The sequence below is a fragment of the Pteropus vampyrus genome, unplaced genomic scaffold, assembly GCF_000151845.1.
Source record: "Pteropus vampyrus isolate Shadow unplaced genomic scaffold, Pvam_2.0 Scaffold126, whole genome shotgun sequence".
NCBI lineage: Eukaryota > Metazoa > Chordata > Mammalia > Chiroptera > Pteropodidae > Pteropus > Pteropus vampyrus.
The window spans coordinates 1,246,109-1,246,534 of NW_011888907.1; positions in this window are offsets into that span (position 1 = coordinate 1,246,109).

Consider the following 426-nt stretch of genomic DNA (forward strand, 5'->3'; position numbering starts at 1 on the left):
TCGATTAACTGTCTTGGCCAGTGTGTGTGTGTGTGTGTGTGTGTGTGTGTGTATGTGTGTGTGTGCACGTGTGTCAGGAGAAGGCTTCCACTTGTCCTTTTCTGCCCTAATGGCTCTACTACACAGATGCAGGAGCATTCTGCCAACTCCTAGGTGGGTGTATCTATCTAGACTATGTACTCAGGGACCTGGGAAATTACCAGGGAGTGAGACTGTAGGACCCTGAATCCACTGTAACATAAGCATCAGCCAGGAGTGCATTTACTGCATGGCCTCTCTATGCTCCACTCCAACAGTGTCCCTTGGTATTATATCAACACGCTCAGACCCTGTATCCAATAACCTTTGAATTTTTTTGGTATTCTCTTCTCCCCATATACATTTATCAGGTAAATGGCCAAAAGTTCTTTTAGAGAAAAAAATCCT